The 21,377-nt window shown below is 37.8% G+C and overlaps 1 protein-coding gene across 2 annotated transcripts in view; it reads left to right on the top strand.

Annotated features, from left to right (window-relative positions):
- The window catches only part of fam135b (family with sequence similarity 135 member B), a 381,705-nt gene that overhangs the window by 257,119 nt on the left and 103,209 nt on the right, over window positions 1-21,377 (top strand). The window lies entirely within an intron of this gene.

The raw sequence follows: 21,377 nt of genomic DNA, 5'->3' as shown, positions 1-21,377 counted from the left end.
CTCTTTTTGGGATGAAAGATGCATGGATAATCGTGGAAAACAAAGGGGTAAATAAAGGGAGCCAGTGGATAAAACATATGTCTGAATCCTCAAGAAAGGCTGAGCAGAAGTCTGAGAAAAGGCAAAATTTTAAAACAACTGTCCAAGTACAACGACAAAATCCTTGTTTCAAAATACTCTGATTTTCTTCATTGTGGTTCACAAATTTCACTTTGTAGCAGTTTAAGTGCTTTCTGACGCTATTGAGTGGAACAGAGAAGCAAGTGCTTTGAAGCTGACCTACTAAAGAAAAGATTGCTACTTTGATTGTAAAATTTGGTCATCAATTATGATATTTCCTGCATGAGAAATCATAGGAAACATGTAAAAGGGAGATTTAGCTGATGTTCTAAGACAAAACACCTTATAGCGAGAATTGTTAGCGATAGTTTATTCATTTAAAGTATTAAATTGTATCATCAGATCTACATGAAGACTTCCTATAACAGTAGCTAATGTATCACTTTGTTGTAATTTTAGAATACAACCTTCATTTAATTCAAACCAAAATACATCTGTACTCATTTCCTGTTAATATCCTAATAAATGGCTTTTGTCATGTAATTTAAGGGCTCTAAACCACCAGAAGCATGATATATTAATTGTAACTTGTTTTGGTCAATTAAGCTGACACAGAGCACTAACAATTGTGGTACATCTGTAGATTTAAGTTGCACAGACCAGGCCTTTTGGCCAATCTTATCTGTAATGAACTTGGAATATCTATCAATGCTAATCCTATGTCCAATACTCAGCCAATAACCTCCTATGTCATGGTATCTCAAGCACTCATCTAAATAATTGTTAAATGTTATGAGAGTATCTGCAGAACAGTCAATTAAAGGAGTGTATTCTTGATGTCAACCTCTCAACGGGTGAAATAAAGTTTTCCAGTCCCCACTAAATCTCCTATTTCAACAAGGGAAAATCTGCAGTGCTGGAAATCAAAACAATACACACAAAATGCTGTAGGAACTCAGCAGGCCAGGCAGCATCAATAGAAAAGAGTAAACAGTTGATGTTTTTGGCCGTAACCCTTCACCAGGACTGAAATCTCTTACCTCCTCTCTTAAACTTATGCCCTTTGGTTTTGGACATCGCTGCTCAGGAGAAATAATTCTTACAAGTGATCCTATCTATGATCCTCATAATTTTATACACCTCATCAGGAACTGCCACATGCTAAGGCATTTGCATTTAATAGAGGAAATTGAAATTCCTGATCATAATTAACCCTTCTTTTACAATTCTTCATGATTTGCTCTTAAGAAAACTGTAGGAGACTCCCAGTGATCCTTCCCATTTTGCTTCTAAACTCTACCATGCATTTGAAGAACCATCTGCTATACCCTTGTTCATTCCTGCAGTAATCAGCTCTTAGATTCTGTCTACTTATTTTTTTAAAGTTTATCACCATTCATGCCTTAAAGTTCTCTATACCCTGGAATGCTAAGATCCTGGTCCTGTTCATCTTTCAACTACATCTCCATGTTAGCAACACTGCCTTATTCTGAGGTAGTAATATACCCCAGGTGCAGTGCAGTCTTACATTTTTTCCCAGCATATTAGCAAGTCAATATACGCTCTAGATTGACTTCCTTTTCATTTTGTAATGGGTTGTTCTTCATTTCCTACTCTACTATTTGTCTGTGACCCCGTCTGTGGGACTAACTTCATTTGGCCAGTCCTTATGCCCTACTGTATTCTAACTCTGCGTTACAACCCTCCAGAGTACCACTGGTAGATCCAGATCGCAAGCAGCATCTAGGCTGTAAAGATTGCCTTTAATTAAAATATAATTCAATTTGAAAAGATTTAGCTTGAAGTTCTCAGTTGTCCTCTCCATTAATTAAAGAATGCTGATACCTTGTCTTTGACTTAGCTTGTAGCGGTGTGCTACACGCAGCGCTAAAATTACCACACAGAGTTGGTAACTGCAGTCGAAGGAAAAACTTTATTCGAAATCCTCAGCCTCACTTTTAAGCCTCCCTCAACCTGCCCCCCGTGGCGCAGAGGCTCCAGAGCTCTGTGCTCGCAAACCCCCGTAGGCTATCTAATTGTGAGCCGGTTCAGATGTGCCAGGAAATGGGTCGCCACAAGCTGAACTTTAAGCAACTAAAGAGTGAAAGCAGTGAAAATACTTACCTGATCCTACTTACCAGTGGATTCCTTCACCGCAACATAATGTCACCTCCAACTCTGGAGCTGGTGGCAGAAATCGATGACCAATTTACAATCAGCACACTTGCTTTGGCATGGAGATTCGGTGCTTGATAGCAAATCTGAAGGAGATTTACAGGGGAAGATCAGTAGGTGCGTGGGGAAGTGGGGGAAGCAGATATGATAGCAACATTTAAGAGCTATTTGGACAGGCACCCAAACAGGCAGAGAATGGAGGGGAAAGACCTTGTACGGCTAGATCGATTAGTTTGGATTAGCATCATTGTTTTCGCAGGCATCAAGGGCCAAAATGCCTTTTGCTGTGCTGTACTTTTTTATGTTCTTTGTTTTAACAGTGATAAGCCAACAGGCTAAGTGGGCAAGCAGTTGAGCAATGTTCAGCTTGCATTTTGGATATTCTTAAAAGCATAAATACAATGGAATATTCTCTTAATATTAAGATATAATGTAAAATCTCATGATTGTTTTCTTTAAATGAAATCTATTAAATATAATTTAGTATTTTAATTAAATATTTCTGATGAATTTATAATCTATACAAATAAAACTTTTCCAGGCGAATGAGATTTTCAAAGCAGTAATTGTAATTTATGACATCTTTGCTAATTTACTTATGACTGCTGCAACAATGCATGACAATTGAAAGATGTTACCGTCTAGGTGATTTGTATATAGCAGGCATTCTCAGGAGTTTATTTATAATTTAGCAGGAGAAGAGAGTTTACTTTGCAGAGAATTAATAAGAGTAATGTCTGGACAGTTTCATCATCACTATTCTGCAAAATCCTACCCATTATTGTACAGTCGAATCTTGCGCAAGAACAGTGCAGTAATCTGATTGGTTAGTTCAGGCATTTCAGTGCTCCACTGTGCTCTGGCATTACAATATGAAAATCGTCTCCATTTTCACAAAAAAAATCTTTGTTATTATAGCACAATCGTTTTTAAATGTAATTTGTTATGTACTATGTTGCTGCTGTAGTGGAGATGTACTTCAAGCTGGCCTGGAACCATAATTCAGTGGTTCCAACAAAGAGAGCTTGCTTACTGACAGCTCCAGTAAATTGCCAGCTGCAGATCAGCAGGAAATATTTACCTTTCTTCCACTTTTTGCTTCTATATTTGAAGTGTGACATCAAAGTCTATACGTGTGAAGAATTGAAATGCTGGGGATGTGCTTCCTGGAGTAATTGACCTACTTCAGCACTAAAGTGGTTCTGTCCTGGGGGGATACATTCCAAGACCTGAAGTGGACATGTCTTGATTGTCCTGGGTATGAAGCTTTCATGGGAACGTACTCAAATAAGTGGTCTTGTGGCAAATGGTTAGGAAGGGAACAGAGCATGATACCAATGGACAAATCCATTGAGGGGATTAAAATAGAGGTGAATAAGTCTAGGGATGTGTTTAGCAGCTGGCATTATCAATGTTAAAGTCAAAGTCAAAAGTCAAGTTTATTGACATATACACAAGAACATTTATGCACAGGTGCAGTGAAAAACTTACTTGTAGCCACATCACAATCACATAGCACCATATAAGGTGCACTCCCAAGAAAACATAAATTAAATGTAACTTGTGCACAATTTTTATAAGAATTCTTAAAATTTTTGAGGCTGGAACAGGTGTCAGAGATTCCAGCAGAAATTATGGAAATGGGTTCAACTTCATTTAAGAAGTTTGAATAAGTATATAGTTGGGACAGATATGGAGGGCTATGGTCCAGGTGCAAGTCAATGGGAGCAGGCATAATAATAGTTTGGCATGAACTAGGTGGGCTAAAGGGCCTGTTTCTATGCTGTAGTGCTCTATGTCCCTATGAAATGGAAAGATTTCTTTCCACCCCAGGTTTATCAACTCCTCCTTGTTAGGTTGCTTGTCCAAGGCTGCTTGCGAGCATCTCCCAGGAGGCAGCAAAAAGTTACTCTCGATCGGCAAGAGTAACTGCAGCTCCTCTTTCACCAAAATTCTGACAGTGTGGCCACCCACTTCCCAGCGCACTCGAACCGGCTCACAAATCGGTGCGCGCCGGCATTGAGGCCAGTCCCAAAAAGGGCACCAAGCCTGCTTCACCAGCAAGGGGAAAAGCCCGCGCGTGGGACGGGACTTTGAATACGCGCCCCCTACAGCATTCCCGCCCGGGGAGGGCGGGATCAGGAAGGCTTTAAAGTGAGGCCGCGAATTTCGAAAAAATCTCTTTTGCAAATGCAGCTCATCGACTACGTGTCGTTATTTCAGCGCTGCGTGTAGCACACCGCTACAACAGTATATTACAATATTCCTGTTGTCCCTCTCCCAGAAATTTCAAGAACGTGATTCTGTTTGAAAGCTATTAGCATTTCTCTGGCACTTGTATCACTCCCTTCTCATTCTGTAGCCTGCAGAGAATCACCACATTCTCTTGTTCGTTCTACCTCAGTTTCTACCCCGTCTGCTTCTGCCTTCTCATCCTCTGCCTCTGCATAATGCCTCTCCACACATCCACTCACTCCTTTGTCACATTCATTAATTCCTTTCTTTTTGCCCTCCAGGACAGATCCTTTCTCAGTCTTTTTTGTTAAATTTCGAGTAGATAAATATAACAATGATAATGATACAAAAAGATCGGGATTATATTAATAACAGTTAACAGAAACAGACTCTGAGTAGCATGTGTAATCTAAGCCTCCCAATCTCTTAGTAACTGAACATGAAAATGATTTTTCAGAGAAAAAAATCCCCCTAAACTCAAAAAAAACCAAATTAAAAACAAAACAAAACAGAAGCTGGGCTGTTATGTTTCAGCGGTTAAAATCATTATTTGTCATTAACTCCACTCCTCTATACATGAACAAAAAGTTATTGAGAAAGAGTTGGATAAGGTCAGTTTACAGCATATGAAAATGTTGAATAAATGGCCTCCAAGTTTCTTGAAATGTAACCGAAAGGTGAGGACAGATCCTTTCACAAAATGAGAAGACATCTGAGATAATGTAGAACTATGCAAAATAGTTAAATAGATTGTTGCTGGAAATGACCTTTATGTGGAGAAATGTTGAGCTGTTCTTATTGAAGTGTAGGGGAATGAGTAATGATTATATTGTGGTGTTTACAATTATGAGGGGCATAAATAGGAGGGATGCACACAGTCTTTTTCCCAGGTTTAGAGAATCAAAAGGGAAAGATTTAATAGGTCATTATTTGGAATGAGCTGCTAGAGGAGGTGGTTGAGGCAGGCACATTCATTCATTTATTATGTGCCATGTCATATGATGTAGACGATTGTGGTCTTTCCATGACCATGATTGGTCCTGGCAAATTTTTCAACAGAAGTAGCTTGACATTGCCTTCTTTTAGGCAGTGTCGGTACAAGACAGGTGACCCTCAGCCATTATGGATATTCTTCCGAGATTGCCTGACTGGATCAGTGGTCACATAGCCAGGACTGGTGATGTGCACCGGCTGCACATGGGACCAGCCACCACCTGCTCCCCTGGCTTCATGCGACCCCGATCAGTGGGGCGAAGTGGTACCTCACGTTGCCCAAGGGTGACCTACAGGCAAGCGGAGGGAAGCAGCCCCTTACATTAGCATCTCCATCCCAGCAACCAGGTACAATAACATTTAAAAAGTGATTGGATAGGTACACAGATAGGGAAGGTTTTGAGGGGTATATGCCAAATATTGGCAAAAGGGCCTAGCTTAAATGGGAATCTTGGTCAGCATGGATCAAAAGGGCTTTCATGGCCCTTTTACAGCATGGCCTTTCTCCATGCTGTATAATCCAATGACTCTCTAACACTCTATTATAGGTCACTAAAAGTAAAAATCACTGGGAATTAATGTGCTGCTTAGAGAGGTGTAATCAAGCCAACCTTTTGGCAGTAATACTTACCACTTGTGCAGTAGAAGATAAAGGGGTTCATTAGAAAGCAGATGCTGCTACAGCTGCCAGTGCATAACCTGCTGTGAACAGGTTAGTGGCATTTGTCTTCAATCAGTTTGCATGGCCTCCTCCTCCTCCTCCTCCTCCAGCTGATCATCCATCCAATGGAATGGGCCATAAGTAGTCTTAATGACTAGCAGTTGAATGTAGTCATATTTAAACAGTAATGCAAAGCTACTGGAATTCCTTGGAAAAGAGCCCAATACTCAATGATCTTCAGCTGCTTCAACAATGACCTTTCAAGATAAGATCAGAATTGGGGATGCCTGCTGATGATAGCACAGTATGTTGTTCACTTGCAACTCAGATTATTGAACAATCTTTAACTTGCACACAGTAAACATGAAAAATACCCTGACTTAATTAATAAGTAACATTCATCCATTGCAGCCCCAGGGGTTGACCTTCTTGAACAAAAGTGTGCAGAATCTCAAAGGATCAAAGTAAATTTATTATCAAAGTACATGTATGTCATCGTATACAATCCTGAGATTCATTTTCTTACGGGCATACACAGTAAATCCAAGAAGCACAAGGTTCAATGAAAATCTGCACGCAACAGGAGAGACAAACAAGCAACGTGCAAAAGATAACAAGCTAAGCAAGTACAAAAGAAAGATAGTAATAAATAGTAAGCAACAAATAAAAGTGAGTTAATCGGTTGTGGAAACAGTTCAGTGATGGGGTAAGTGAAGTTGAGAGAAGCTTTCCCATGTGGTTCAAGAGCCAGATGGTTGAGGGGTAGTAACTGTTCCTGAACTGGTGGTCTAGGTCCTGAGGCATCTGTACCTTCTACCTAATGGCAGCAACGCGAAGAGAGCATGGGCTGGGTGGTGAGGGTCCTTGGTAATTTCCTGCCACAGCACTCCGTGTAGATGTGCTCAATGGTGTCAGGGGCTTTACCCATGGTTGACTTAGCTGTATACATTTCTGTTTGTAGGATTTTCCATTCAAGGGCATTGGTGTTTCCATACCAGGCTGTGATGTAACCAGTCAATATACTCTATAGAAATTTGTCAAAATTTTAGATGTATCAGGGATAGTATCACGGCTATAGAAAGGGAGGACGCTGCAGAAGGAGTGTCCATGGAGTCAGTCTGGGTGGAAGTCAGAAATAGGAAGGGATCAATCACTGTGCTGGGAGTAGTCTATAGGCCCCCAAATAGCCCTCGGGACACCGAGGAGCAGATAAGCAGGCAGATTTTAGAATGGAGCAGGAAATACAGGGTAGTAGTTATAGGTGATTTCAACTTCCCTCATATTGACTGGCACCTCCTGAGTGCAAGGGGGATAGATGGGGCTGAATTTGTCAGGTGTGTTCAAGAAGGATTCCTGACACAGTATGTGGACCAGCTGACGAGAGGAGAGGCTATACTGGATCTAGTTCTGGGTAATTAACCTGGTCAGGTGGTCAGACCTCTTGGTGGGGGAGCATTTTGGTGAAAGTGACCACAACTCCCTTAGCTTCAGCATAGCTATGGAAAGGGATAAAACCAGACAAAATGGTAAAGTGCTTAACTAAGAAGGGCTAACTTTGAAAGAATGAGGCAGGAACTAGCGAGAGTAAATTGGAAACAGATGGTCTAAGGGGAAAGCACGGAAGTAATGTGGGAGAAGTTTAGGGACCAATTGAGCTGGGTTCAGGATAGGTTTGTCCCACTGAGACAAGGAAAAAATGGTAGGAAAAGGGAACCATGGCTGTACAGGATTAATGGTCAGTTACTTAAGAGTGTGGATGAACAAAGGGACCTTGGGGTTCAAATCCATTCATCCCTCAAGGTCGCTGCACAGGTTGATAGGGTAGTTAAGAAGGCCTATGGAATGCTAGGCTTCATTAACAGAGGGATTGAGTTCAAGAGTAGAGAGGTTATGTTGCAACTCTACAAATCTCAGATGAGACTGCACTTAGAGTATTGTGTTCAATTCTGCTCACCTCATTATAGGAAGGATGTGGAAGCTATGGAGAGGGTGCAGAGAAGATTTACCAGGATGTTGCCTGGATTGGAGAACAAGTCATATGAAGCAAGGTTAGCAGAGCTGGGACTTTTCTCTTTGGAGCGTAGAAGAATGAGAGGGGACTTGATAGAGGTCTACAAGATTATGAGAGACATAGATAGGGTGGATAGTCAGAACCTGTTTCCCAGGGCACCAATAGCAAACACCAGAGGGCATATGTACAAAATTAAGGGAGAGAAGTTTAGGGGAGACATCAGGGGTAAGTTTTTTTTTTAAAACTTTTTTCATTGAGTTTTCAAATAATTACAGAAAGAAAAAATATGTAAAAAAAATATATACCCTTCCCCCCTTCCCTTAACCCCTCCCCCCCCAACATCCCTATAGAAAAAAAAAGAAAGAAAGAGTGCCTGGATATCGGGAGATCCCCACATGCTCCATGGAGTTCGTAATAACTTTAATATATTTATTTATTTATTTCCCTAAATAACCAATTATTTTATCTTCGGAGCACCTATATATTTAATCCTGTCTTTTGTAAATAAGGGTGCCAAATTTTGAAAAATGTTTCATATTTATCTCTTAAATTATAAGTAATTTTTTCAAGTGGAATACAGCTGTAAATTTCATTCTTCCAATGATCTATACTTAAGTATGCATCCGATTTCCAAGTAAGCAATAGCCTTTTTGGCTACTGCCAGTGCAATTTTTATAAATTCTTTCTGATATTTATTCAATTTGGGTTTTGATTTTATCCCTTCAATGTCACCTAATAAAAATAATATTGGATTATGTGGAAGTTGTGTTCCAATAATTTGTTCCAATAAAACTCTTAAATTTGTCCAAAAAGGTTGAATTTTAGAACAAGACCAAGTAGAATGTAAAAAAGTACCGATTTCTTGTTTACATCGGAAACACTGATCGGATAAATTTGGGTTTAATTTATTCATTTTTTGTGGTGTAATATATAATTGATGTAAAAAATTATATTGCACTAATCTTAACCGAACATTTATTGTATTTGTCATACTATCAAGACATAGTCTTGACCAATTTGTTCCTTCAATTTTAATATTCCAATCACTTTCCCATTTTTGTCTTGACTTATGGACTCCTTGTTTAATTGCCTGTTTTTGAATCAAACTGTACATACAAGAAATAAATTTTTTAGTCTTTCCTTTTTGAATTAAAGTTTCTATTTCATTAGATTTCAGCAATAACATTGTTTGACCTAATTTTTCTCTTAAATAAGCCCTTAATTGGAAGAAACAAAAAAGAGTGTTGTTTGATATTTTATACTTATTCTTTAATTGATCAAATGACATTAATATACCTCCTTCAAAACAATCTCCTATATATCTAATCCCTTTTTGAAACCAATTATATAAAAGTTGATTATCCATTGTAAAAGGAATAAGTCTATTTTGAATTAAAGATCTCTTTGCTAATAAAGATTTCTTTGTCTCATCATCAACATTTATCTTATTCCATAAGTCAATCAAGTGCTTTAATATAGGAGGTTCTTTCTTTTCCCGTATCCATTTAGATTCCCATTTATATATAAAATCTTCTGGTGTATTTTCTCCTATTTTATCTAGTTCTATTCTAATCCATGCTGGTCTATCTCTCAAAAAAAAAATGCAATAAATCTAAGTTGATTTGCTATATAATAATTCTTAAAATTTCTAAGTTATAATCCTCCTAGATCAAATTTCCATGTCAATTTTTCCAACAATATTCTTGACATCTTACCTTTCCAAAGAAACTTCCTCACATATTTATTTAACTCTTGAAAAAACTTCTGGGGTAGTTGTATTGATAGTGATTGAAATAAGTATTGTAGTCTAGGGAATATATTCATTTTTATGGTATTTACTCTACCTACTAATGTTATTAGTAATACCATCCATTTATCAAGATCTTCTTGAATTTTTCTCAATAATGGTAAGTAATTTAATTTATATAAATTCTTTATATCATTATCAACTCTTATACCTAAATATTTTATACCATTTGCCGGCCAGCTGAATTGAGTTATTAATCGACATTGATTATAATCTCCTTTAGTAAGAGGTAAAATTTCACTTTTATCCCAATTTATTTTATAACCTGATATTTTCCCATATTCTTCTAATCTATAGGATAATTTACACAATGAGTGCAATGGGTTTGTTAAATAAAGCAGAACATCATCAGCAAATAAGTTAATCTTGTATTCTTCCTGATTAACTCTGAAACCCTTAATATCTGGGTCCATTCTAATTAATTCAGCTAATGAATGGTTCTATCGCCAACACAAATAAAGCAGGTGATAATGGACAACCTTGCCTAGTTGACCTTGTTAACTGAAATGATGTTGAAATTTGACCATTTGTCACTATTTTAGCTTTGCGATTAGTATTTAAAGTTTTAATCAATTTTATAAAAGATACTCCTAATCCATATTTTTCCAATACCTTAAATAAAAAAATCCCATTCCAATCTATCAAATGCTTTTTCTGCATCTAAAGCAACTGCCACACTCATTTCCTCCCTCTTTTGCGCTAAATGAATTATACTAAATAACCGAGTTACATTATCTGCTGATTGTCTATTTTTAGTAAATCCTGTTTGATCCATATGTACTAATTTTGGTAAATATTTAGATAATCTGTTAGATAAGATTTTTGCTATTATTTTATAATCAGTGTTTAATAAAGAAATAGGTCGATATGATGCTGGCTTTAAAAGATCTCTATCTTTTTTTTGGCAATACTATTAAAATAGCTGTTGAAAAAGATTCTGGAAGTTTATGCATTTTTTCCGCTTGATGTATTAACTCCATAAAAGGAGGAATTAATAAATCTTTAAACTTTTTATAAAATTCAGGCAGAAAACCATCTTCTCCTGGAGATTTATTACTTTGAAGTGATCCTAGGGCTTCTTCAACCTCTTTCGATGTAAAAGGCATAACTAATCCCTTCTGTTCTTCCGTATTTAATTTTAGAAGAGTTATTTGTGATAAAAACCTTTCTATCTTGACATTATCATTTTGTGATTCTGATTTATACAACTCAGAATAAAAATTCTTAAAAATTTCATTAATTTCTAAAGGTTTATAAGTAATTTTATTTACTCTTGTTCAAATTGCATTTATTGTTTTAGAAGTCTGATCTGTTTTTAACTGCCATGCAAGGACCTTATGTGATCTTTCTCCTAGTTCATAATATCTGTGTTCAGTTCTCATAATTGCTTTTTCTGTTCAATATGTCTGAAGTGTATTATATTGTAACTTCTTATTAATAAGTTGTCTTCGTTTTTCTTCTGTCATATTTCTTTGAGATTCTTTTTCTAATTTTGTAATCTCTTTTTCCAATTGATCTATTTCTATCATATATTCCTTCTTAATTTTAGAAGTATATCTTATTATCTGACCTCTCAAATATGTCTTCATTGCTTCCCACAATATAAATTTATCATCAACTGAATGTGAATTTGTATCCAAAAAGAACTGAATCTACTTTTTCATAAAATCACAAAAATCTTGACGTTTTAGTAATACTGAATTAAATCTCCATCTATAAATTGATTCCTCTATCTATCATTGTCATTGTCATTATCAAAGGAGAATTATCTGACAATATTCTCACCTTATATTCCATATTTTTCACTCTATCTTGAATATTCATTGATAATAGGAAAAAATCTATCCTTGAATATGTTTTATGTCTATTTGAATAAAATGAATAATCTCTTTCTTTTGGATTAATTCTTCTCCATATATCAATCAAATTTAAGTCTTTCATCAATGATAGAGTTAATTTTACTACTTTTGATTTTGTGACAACCTTTGTTGATCTATCTAAAACTGGATCTAAACAAAAGTTAAAATCTCCACCTATTAATATTTTGTCATGTGCGTTAGCCAAATTTGAAAAGACCTCTTGTATAAATTTTACATCATTTTCATTTGGTGCATAAATATCCATAAGAGCCCATAGTTCTGAAAAAATTTGGCAATGTATAATTATATATCTCCCTGCTGAATCAATTAATACATTTTGTATTTTAATTGGTAAATTTTTATTAACCAAAATTGCAACTCCTCTCGCCTTTGAATTAAATGAAGCTGCAATAACATTTCCAACCCAGTCTCTTTTTAATTTCTGATGTTCTATGTCTGTTAAATATGTTTCTTGTAAAAAAGCTATATCTGTTTTCAATTTTTTAATGTATGTTAAAATTCTTTTTCTTTTCACCGGTCCCTTAAGCCCATTAACATTAAAACTTAAAAAATTCAGTAAATTAGTCATTATTTTCAATTATGTTACTCCAATCTATAATAATGCCTAATCTTTCAACTTTCATGGTATCTTGGGAAATCTTTTTAAGATTCTCCATGTTGCTATGTGTGTCCCCACCGATCATCCAGGCAGAAAGATAGAAGAAAAATAGAGTATAAAGAAAAAAAACAAAATACCCCCCTACTAATGTTGTGAAAAGAAAGAACACAACATTACCCCACTCTGTTGTACGGGTCATGGCGATCGCCATGATTACACACGTGAATCCCGCAGAAACCGGTCCAAAGCTCCCCAGCCCCCCCGCAACATAAAAAAGTATATATATAAGAAGAAAAGAAAAATACTATTCTTAATTAGTATTTCTGAAATTTTGCTTTTCTCCCCTGTATCATCCTAAAATGTCCATCACTTCCATTCACTGTCTCTATCTTCATCTTTAATCCATTACGCTTGGAAATCTCTATGTGAAATTAGCGAGTAGATGGAAGTTTTTGTGCGAACTCCTCTGCTTCTCAATAATCGGTAAAAAATCTTCTTTTTCCCTCCTCCAAAAAAATTATCAGTGTTGCTGGGTGACGTATTATAAATTTATAACCCTTTTCCCATAAAACATTTTTCGCTGGGTTAAATTCCTTCTTTCTCTTCAAAAGGTTATAACTTATATCAGGATAAAAAAGAACTGTCTTCCCTGCTATCATCAATGGCCCGTTTCACTTTTTGGCACATTGGGCAGCCGTCTTCAGGATCTTTTCTTTATCTTGGTATCTTAAGCATTTTATCAAAATTTATCGTGGATTTTGATCAGCTTGAGGTCTTGACCTTAAGGCTCTATGAGCCTTTCAATCTCAATTAGAGTTTCTCCTTCCATTTCCAATTTTTCAGGGATTTGTTTTTGAAAACAATTTATCGGATCTTCTCCTTCTATATCTTAAAGCTTTAAGTCCAACAATTTTAATATTGTTTTGTCTACTAAAATTTTCAAGCTTATCAATTTTTTCCAACAATTGTTTTCTTTCTGATGTCCAGGAAGTAATATCATCTTCCATTTTATTCATTCTTTCAACCATGTCTTCCGTTGTAGTTTCCAAATCTATAATTCTCTTTTCCAGTTTTCCTGTCTTTTGGTCATTTTATCAAATATAATCTCCATATTTATCACTTTTTTGATTACTTTTAATGTTTAATTTTTCTAATTTACGCATTATTTGCATCAAAGTCTTTTCTATATTTCCAGAAAAACTTTTACCTCGATCTTCATCTGATTTTTCCAGAGAATCTGACTCTCTCTCAGATTCACTTTCACTTTCGGTTTCAATCGTAACTGGGATTTGTAGTTCTGGTTACTCCCGTTTGCGCATGCTCCTTCCTTCACGTTTGCGCAGTTCTCGTTGGTCTTTTTCTTTAGAAATGGTCGATGTTGCTGCAGTTTCCTGTTCTGTATCGCCAGTGATATAATGTACCTGAGCCCGTGGTTCTTTGTCAGATGTGGGCCTTGATTCTGTTCCAACTTGCGTTGTCTTCACGGTAGTAGTTTTCTTCATCTTCTGTTTGTGAGACATAATTTGAAACAATCCAGAGTAGTTTATAAGTAACTTTTAGAAAGTATTGACTAACTTTTCTTCACTTAAACATTAATTTATTGATTTTTTACTGGAGAGCTGGTTCCAGCGTCTCAATCCTACTTCATCACGTGACGTCCCCCGGGGGAAGTTTTTTACACAGAGGGTTGTGAGTGCTTGGAATGACTTGCCAGGGATGGTGGTGGAGGCTAAAACATTAGGGGTATTTAAGAGCCTCTTGGACAGGCACATGGATGAAAGAAAATTGGAAGGTTATGGGGTAGTGTGGGTTTAGTATTTTTTTTTAAGGATTATATGGGTTGGCACAACATTGAGGACTGAAGGGCCTGTACTGTGCTGTAGTGTTCTATGGTTCTATGTCTTGCCTATTCTTCGCAAACTCCTAAGGAAGTAGAGGTGCTGCTGTGCTTTCTCCATAATGGCATTTACATTCTGGGTCCAGGACAGAGTCTTTGAAATGACAACATTGGAGAATTGTAGTTTGCTGACCAACTCACCTCTGGTCACCTGATGGACCTCTCGTTTCCTCCTCCTGAAGCCAATGATCAGCTCCTTGGTCTTACTGGCATTGAGAGAGAGCTTGGCCTTGTGGCACCACGTATCTAGCTAGTCAACCTGTCTTGATGTTTCAAACAATTACCATCATCTACATCTTGGCAAGTCATCATTCATTTGAAAAGACTTCAGTTAATACTGAGGCTATGACAACTCGTACATAAACAAGATCAGAAACATAATTTGGGAAGAGAGCATCTAATTGCACAGGACAATTCAAAGGTATCCATGGTTTCCAAGGGATATAAAAACTACTTTATTAATTGTATGATTGCAGTTGGGGTGTAAACACACTGTCATTAAATTATTCTGACAGAATTCTGTCTTTGGACAGGCTTGACATTTTTACCAGCTATTTAGGGAATGGATATCATCCAGTCTGTCTTCTTGTAACATTTAACTATTTCACATTCAGTATTGATTATGTGCAGTTACATTCTAGTTAGCAAATTTATTAATATTGTGGTTTCCGGTTAATTGGGACACATCAGAACCATTACACTTTGGCCCAATTAAGCAGCTGCCCCAATTAGCTGAAGTTTCATGGAAATAGGTAAAAGGAACAAAAGACCAGCTACTGTTTAAATGAGTAGAAATTTATGTATTTAATTCAACTACAGAACTAATTAGAACTCTACCAAAACTTCAACAGTACTATAAAATTGTGCATTATTTCCTAATAGTTATTGACAGGGGTATTCATTTGCCATTTTCTTCTAATTGACTGTAAATGAACAAAATCTGCATGGCTGCCTTCATGCAATGTTTTAGACAATTGCAATATCCAAATTTTCATTGTCATTGTAAAATTGAAGATGATTGTTGATATAATTTCAATACCTAACTTGTTGAAGTAGTGAAATTATTTCACTTACACTCCTGGCCATTTTGGCATCTCCAAGTCCGAATAATTGAAACCGCAATGAGCGAAACAGTTTTGAATTGTCTTATTGCTTATTTCTTGCCAGCAATCCTTCACACTAAGGACAAAAATCACTGCCTTTTGAACATAAACACATGCAAATGACTCTGATTAAGAACTGATCGCTCTAAGTATGGCGTAGTGAATAATGGCCATATAAATGTATGCAACTACGCTAGTTAGAAACTATTCAACAAGTCTCTTGCTTCAATTAAATGGCATTGTGCCCCAAATACACAAAGGGACTTCTAGCTATTTTCTCAATTTAGTTTTTTATTCCTTATGATTTGTCCCAAATCAACAGCTGTCCTCAGTAAATGATGATCCAATTAAATGGAATCTTCTGTTTATCTGTCTATCTATCTGCCTCTCTCTATCACACTCTCTAACACTCTCTCTCTATGTCTGTGCCTATCTCTCTCACTCTCTCCATCTCTATATAAAACTAAATTAGGAGATCCTGGAAATGATCAGCAGGCCAGTGAGCTTCCATAGAGAGAGCTACAGGTTAACAGATTTAAGTTTTCAGATCAGTATCCTTACACCAGTTTGTGTCGGCTTTTGTTACAATGGTACAAGAGTCACAGGCAGATCAAAATGAGAGTGGGACAGAGAACAACCAGAAACCTAGGATCATCTGCGCTAACAAAATAAAACAGGTTAATCAGAAAGTCAGTATTTGTTTGCACTGCTACAGAGGTGACTATATTGTGAATATCAATGTGGTAATGTGCTAGTCCTTCACACCTTCAACCGAGACTGCTTGAGTACATAAGGTCAGTCTTTTGGAGAGCGAACCAACAGATAGCAACTGGCTTGGATGGTGTCACTAGCCATGTCCTTAGATCAGGGGTGGGCAAACTTTTTGACTTGAGGGCCACAAAGGGTTCTAAAATTTGACAGGGGGGCCGGACCAGGAGCAGATGGATGGAGTGTTTTGGAAATACACCTCATAAGAGAAAATAAAATATCATGGGATATGTAGAAAACATGTGCTTTAATTTCAATTGAAAATGAACAAATGCATTACAACAAAATATCTGTCTTTGAAGTCCCATGGTATTTAGCTATTTATTGAAATAACTTTTAAAACACTGAAAATTAAATAAATAAAATACAGCTTTTTTTAATAGTAACATTTATTATTTTAAAGCACTGAAAATTCTGTTATCCTTCAAGATATTATCATCATCACTCTCCTCCTGACTGTCTTTATTTCAAAAATGGTAGGAGATGCAGGTCTACTTGTCCTGCTCCTTCTTATTCAATTGTCCCCTGTGCCAAAACTCAACAACGACCAGCACAATGACAGAACAGTGAGAGTGTGCCAGTATGCGGAGCGCGTTATTTGATCTGGAGCGCATTTTTTATTTTGAGAACGTACGTGCACCTGCGCACTACTCATGTCCATCACTTAACAGAAATGACATGTAACATGTAAGGCTTATTGAAAAAAATATTTTCAAATGCATTTTTTACATAACACAATGAAGAAACTTATTTTTAATTTCAGTGGGAACAGTGTTGTTGGTCTCCCTTTTTAGCCAGCGCATCAAAGTCTGGATTTAGTTTTGTTGTGGCGATTCTCAGGATGGATCTGAGGTGTTGGTCAGTTAACTTGGATCTGTGGCTGGCTTTGTTGATGTTCATGACGCTGAACACCTGTTTACACAAATAGGTCGAGCCGAACAAAGAGTAAAGCGCAAATGTGGAGTAATACGCTGCACCTCAACAAAGGTCAATGTGTAGCGGTGTGCTACATGCAGCGCTAAAATTACGACACGGAGTCGGTAACTGCAGTCGAAGAAAAAAACTTTATTCGAAATCCCCAGCCTCACTTTTAAGCCTCCCTCAACTTGCCCCCCGTGGCGCAGAGGCTCCAAAGCTCTGTGCTCACAAATCCCCGCAGGCTATCTCCCTTAGCCAGAACGCTGGCTAATTGTGAGCCGGTTCGGATGTGCCAGGAAATGGGTTGCCACAAATGTATATAGAGTGCGTCATCTATTGGGAAAATGCCAGAATTGCGGGGAAAAGACGTTAACAAGGTTTATTAATATAATTTCATCAAGTTCTGTGGGCCGGATTAAAAAGCTTAACGGGCCGCATATGGCCTGCGGGCCATAGTTTGCCCATGCCTGCCTTAGATCCTGTGCAGATCAGTTGCTGGTTTTATTTGCAGATATTTTTAACCCCTACCTGCTTCAGTCTAAGATCCAACCTGCGTTCAGAAGACCTCTATTATCCTGGTACTTAAGAAAAACAATGTAAGTTGGCTTAATGACTACTGCTCAGTGGCTCTGATCTCTACCACCACGAAGAGCTTCAAGAGGCTGATGCATCAACTCCAGCCTCCCAAACAACTTAGACCCACTGCAGTTCACCTACTGCTGAAACAGGTGTACGGCGGACACCATTTCCCTGGCTCTCATCTCATGAGGATATCGACTCCTAAGTTAGATGGTGCTGTGATCAATAAACAGTAGCCTTCAATACTATAATTCCAAGCAAACTCATCTCAAAACTCCTAGACCTGGGACTCAATACATCTCTGCAACTAGATCCTTGACTTCCTGACCAACAGATTGCAAACTGTAAGGGTTGGCAGCAACGCCCTGCCACAATTATCCTCAACTTTGGTGCTTTCTCAGCCCCTAATCTACTCCCTGTACACTCAAAACTATGTGGCCAGGGGCTGCTCTAGATCTATCTGCAGGTTTGCAGGTGACCCAACCATAGTGGACTGTATGTTGATATGTCAGAGTGCAGGAAGGAGATAAAGAGCCCATGATATTACATCAGTGACAACAACCTTTCACTTATTATCAGCAGAACAAAAGAGTTTGTTATTGTCTTCAGGAAGATGGGGGTGGGGGTGCAATATGTGTGTTCTCATTTACCTCAACGGAGCTGAAGTCAGGAGGGTTGAGAGCTTCAAGTCCAAAGGTGTGAGCATCATTAATAAATTGTTCTGGTCCAAATACGTAGGCGCCATGACCAGGAAAGTTCACCAGTACCTCTTCTTCCTCAGGAGGCTAAAAAAACTTGGCATTTCCCCATCGACCCTCACCAACACTTATCAATGCACCATTGAAAACATCCGATTCAGATGCATCATGACTTGGTATGGTAACTCCTCAGCCCGTGACTGCAAGAAACTGTAGAAAGCTGTGGACACAGGCACATCATCGAAACCAGCTTCCCCTCCATGGGATCAAAAATGCCACCCACCCTGAACATACTCTCTTCTCCCCCTCCAAATGGACAAAAGATGAAAAGATCTGAAAGCATGTACTACTAGGCTCAAGGAGAGCTTCTGTCCCACTGTTTGAAGACTATTGAACAGTTCCCTAGTGTGATAAAATGGACTGTTGATCTCGGTCCAGCTGCACTTTTCCTGTGACTAAAATTTTATTTTGCACTGCTTTGTTTTAGCTTGTACTATCTCAATGCATTGTTGTAATAAATAGTTCTATATCAATTGAATGCAAGATAATTTTTTCAATGTACCTTGGTAGAATTGACAATAATAAATCAAATCGCCAATTTACCAGTCCTATTATCTGCTAACTGTAAACCTAAACAGTGATTCAGGTAAAAGAACATTAAAGACAGAACTAATTCCATCTGAACTTGTCTATTTTCTCAGAGGAGACTGTAAATAGTAATCTGTTGAAATTGAGGAAGCAGCATTTGATGCCTCCCTGTTTGACCTGACAGAAGTTGGTAACGGGTTGAGCTGTAATTAGAGTTACTGCCTGTGATGGTTAGCATTAGCAAACGTACAGTTCGCTATTGAATTCCAGTCTCTCATCAGAAGTTAAGTCCTGACTTCAGAACTAATAAAATGCAACCTGGCGTTAACATGTTGCTTCCCTGAATGCTGTGGTTTCCTTTCATGCTAATTGATAGGTTAATTTGTTATATATTATCCTAATTATAGGTAGTTGCTAGGAAAATCACTGTGATGTTAGAGGTCCTGTGAGAGAGAATAGATTGCAAGGAAATAAATAAGACCATGAGACATAGGAACAGAATTAGGCCATTCAGCCCATGGAGTCTGCTCCACCATTCCATCATGGCTGATTTCATTCCTCTTAATCCCATTTTCCTGCCTTCTTTTCATAACCTTTGACACTCTGACTAATCAGCTTCTCCTTTAAATATACTCAATGAGTTTGCCTCCACGGCCTTCTGTGGCAATGAATTCCACAAAATCATGACCCTCTTCATCCCTGTTCTAAATCGATAACGTCTATTCTGAGGTTATGCCCTCTGGTCCTAGACTCACTCACAAAAGGAAACAGCCTCCCCATATCCTCTGTATCTAGGGCTTTCATAATTCGATAGGTTTCAAAGAGATCCTCCCCCCTTCCCCACTCTTCTAATCTCCAGCGAGTACAGGGCCAGAGAAATCAAATGATTCTGATAGGTAACCTTTTCATTCCTGGACCTTCTGCAACGCCAGCACTTCTTTTCTCAGATAGTTGGCCCAAAACTGCTCAGAGTACTTCAAATGTGGTCTGACCAATGCCTTAAAAATGCAGCATAACATCCTTGCTTTTGTATTCTAGTCCTCTAGAAATTAATGCTAACGTTGCATTTGCCTTCCTTACCACCAACTCAACCTGCACGATAGTCTTTAAGGAATCCTGCACAAGGACTCCCAAGTACTTTTGCAAATCTGACATTTGTCAGGCAAGGTTTCCCCTCAAGGAAACCATGCTGACTTTTTCCTATTTTATCATATGCCTCGAAGTACACTGAAAATTCATCTTTAATAATGGACTCCAATATCTTTCCATCCACTAAAGGCAGAGTAACTGGCCTAATTTCTTCTACCTCCCTTCCCTCTTAAAGAGTGGAGTAACGTTTGCAATTTTCTAGCCTCCAGAACCATTCCAGAATCTAGTAATTCTTGAAAGATCATAACTTATGCCTTTTCAATCTCTTCAGCTTCCTCTTTCAGAAATCTGGTCCAGGTGACTTATCCACCTTCAGACCTTTCTGCTTCCCAAGCACCTCCTTCTTAGTAACAGTGACAACACTCCTGCCCCCCAACACTCTCCGATTTCTGGTATACTACTAGAATCTTCTTCCACAGTGAAGACTGACACAAAAGACCTATTAAGTGCATCTGTCATTTCTTTGTCCTAAATGGTTGCTTCATCCTCCCTTCAGAATAATTCTTCATCTTTGGGATATAACTATCCTGCACCTTCCCAATTGCCCTCTGGAATGCCGGCCAGCACTGCTCTGCTGTCATCCCTGCTATTGTCCCTTTCCAATAAAATTTGGACAGCCCTTCTCTCATTTCTCTGTAATTCCATTTACTCCACTGTAATACTGATACGACTTCAGCTTCTCCCTCTCAAACTGCAGGGTGAGTTCTATAATGGAAGAACAGTGCTAATATGATTACTCTGGGAAATGAGGTATTCTTCATGGGATGAACAGCTTCTTCGTACATCGTAAGGAAATATGAAATAGGTCAATGAGGAATGTAAAATGTCTGAAATAGTAGATTGTGCACTTCCACTTAGTAGAACCTTGGAAGGATTTTGCAGAGTTCGCAAATCACAATAAATTCACATTTATTATTCAACTGCTGTTTTTCACAGAAATTGGAGTGCATGGCACATAACACATTTTTGAGTGTTGATTAAGAGTGACTTAAATGATTGACAGCATTTTCATTTTAAATTCAAAGCAATGGGGATACATGGAGAAATCTACAAAATTGCTTAGTTGTTTCTGCAAATGATGCTGGTTGAAAATGGCACCTCGTATTTATGTAGCTCTCAAATAATTTCAAAGGTGCCTTATCAAATCAGAAATAATTGGGGTAGATAGCACAAACTTGGTCAATGAGCAGGGAAATAGAAAACTGATCTAGTTACATTAGTTTTGAATATAACAGTGAATTTGCAGTATATGTTGCA

This window comes from Hypanus sabinus, chromosome 1 (assembly GCF_030144855.1).
Source record: "Hypanus sabinus isolate sHypSab1 chromosome 1, sHypSab1.hap1, whole genome shotgun sequence".
Lineage (NCBI taxonomy): Eukaryota > Metazoa > Chordata > Chondrichthyes > Myliobatiformes > Dasyatidae > Hypanus > Hypanus sabinus.
The sequence above is the reverse complement of the archived record's forward strand: the minus strand, read 5'-3'. Positions and strand labels throughout refer to the sequence as shown.